The sequence below is a fragment of the Lipophrys pholis genome (genome assembly GCF_963383615.2).
Source record: "Lipophrys pholis genome assembly, chromosome: 15".
In the NCBI taxonomy this organism is placed as follows: Eukaryota; Metazoa; Chordata; class Actinopteri; order Blenniiformes; family Blenniidae; genus Lipophrys; species Lipophrys pholis.
The window spans coordinates 27,378,330-27,380,829 of NC_137642.1; positions in this window are offsets into that span (position 1 = coordinate 27,378,330).

Below are 2,500 nucleotides of genomic sequence, written 5' to 3' on the forward strand. Positions count from 1 at the left end.
TATCCTGATGAATTCAAAAATACAATGTCAATTTGGCGTCCATAGACATTAGAGATCTTTGCTCAGAGAAGTTCTATTCTGATCTTCAGCTTCTTGCTAAATTTTACTCTACGTTTTTTTAAAAGAAAAAGTTTGATATAAAAGTTAGTTTTCACGTCGTTGAGCCACGCGTCCAACCTGAATGGGTGAGCAAATATTCTAAGTGACTCATTTGGTGTATTTTCTCTGCCGCGCTCCGCAGAGCGGGGGGGGGGGAAACAATAGGCAGACGGACAGACAGGAAGTGACACTCACACTGAGGTTACAGCGCGTTCCCGGCTTTTATTTGACAGAAACCGTCATCACAGATATGGCGGAGATGAAAGCTCCAATCCTCCGAGGTCCACTCCGACGACAGTCACCGGGACAACTCAGGAAGCGCCGAGCTCCGATAACTCCGATAACTTTAACCTCGCATCCTTTTGCGCTACTGTAACGGCCATAAAGCCACAAATCACTCAAATCCCACTTTTAGTAGCGTCTGTGGACGAGCCTCGGCGGCGCGAAGCTTTTTAAACAGATCGGGTGCCTCGGTCAGCACTTTTCTATTTGGATTTTATTTTCCTGACTCTCAACGTGTGTCCATCGTTTAACAACTCAATAATCTACGTAGAACCAAAGCAAATCTCTCTGCGGAACAGAAATACACAGAAACTTCATTTATAAAACACAGGAAGCAAAATAAGTTTCTGATTTATTCGTCACAACAACATTTATTTACTAGTTAAAAAGTTTTGTTTTAACTTTTTTTTTGTATTGCAACTAAAGATGGAATTGAATTTTTATCTATATACCTTTTGACTTGTAAGAAGAAATCCAGCAAAAACTAAAACAATTCAAGATAATAAAAAAGAAAATTCTTTCAAAAAAAAATCTTTTATTAATGAATTATATATATATATATATATATATATATATATTCATTTCATTGAATCAAAGTGATCAAATGAAAACGGTTTGTGAGGGTTACAGACTACATGTGACGACCTCAGAGACATTTCAAGCATCTGATCGGTTCTGCTCTTTAATTACTGCTCGACAGTAAAAGTCATGAACAGCGTCCGGGTTTCAACCGAAACGTGAACGTTTGTTGAGACAAAGCTTGTGCGATGTCAGCTGTTCTGCTGTTCTGCTGTTCTGCTGTTCTGCTGTTGTTCTGGAGCTGTAGATACTGACTGAGCCCAACTCTTTTGTTAATCTTATTTCCTCTGCGGATGTGCTGGAAAACCCAGTGGCTCTTTGAGTAATCAGGAACTGGGGGTCCCGGTGGACAACACCCCCCCCACCCCCCACCCCCACCACCACCCCCTCCATTCAGCCTGTAAAGCACCTGACCAAGTCGCTCTTCATTCACCCACAGCCGTCTCACCTTCTAGCCTGTTTAATCAGAATAAATCATGGCGTCCTCATTCCTGGAGGCCAAAATGTCACTAATTGTCTGAGTTGACGAGGGCAACCAGCCGGCAACGTGTTGCCCATTGATGCGTGGTTCTGTGACGTAGTCGTCTTTGTCTTTAAAGTGTCCGTTCATCCCAGTTGGGAGAGTTTCTGTTTCTCCGACTGTTTATTCTGAGTTGTTTGGGCTTGAATTAGTTTTCTTCTGTGTGGAATGGCCTTTGCTAAACTGGACACAATAGCTGGAAGCTCTCTCAATCATTTCCTGTTAGCTTCGCTCGTACGGCGGTTCCTCCACTCTCCTCCTCACTCTCGGCCTCGCTCTCCGTCGTGTCTCCTTCACCGCCGCCGCCGCCGCCGCCGCTCTAATCAGCCACAACCAAACACCGGACTGGACTTCCTGTCCATCAGGGCTGCGCCCGCCTCTTCCTGCCTCTGTTATCTCCCTCGTCGCTCCGGCACATTGTGCTGACTTCCTGTTAGCGTAGCGGCCTGGGAAACATCGGCTGGGAGGAGGAGGGGAGCGAGGGGAGGAGAAACCTTAAGGAGGAGGAGAGACGAGGAGAACAATGTGCAGCGGCGACGGGTTTTCCAGCTGTGGCGGAGGAGTGCGTGATGAAACACTCCGCAAGTTTCGTTAGCATCCTGCTAAAGTGGCGTCGCTACAGGAAGCTGCGCTGCAGGAATAAATAATCTTTAACTTCTTCATGCCGAATACGAGTTAAAGAGATCAATATTTTATCGCTTGTATTACTTTTTACTTTGTACCTATTTGTTGTTCTTGTTTTTTTTTTAGCATCTATACTTTGCACTTCACGGTTACTTTAAATAAAATTTGTTAAATAGATTAAAAAAAAAGACACTTTCAGGGTTTTTTTAACCACATTTTCAAAATCTGTCTCAACCTAATCTTGGCTTCTTTTTAACGTCCCCAATCAATGAACCAACAATGGTTAATGGCTTTTCTGGCAGCCATCTTTGTTTGGGTCAAAGAATGGGGGAACAAAAAAAAAAAACCCTTCAATTTAATTTCAACCGTCCACAAAGAAGTGCTTTTTTATTGTTG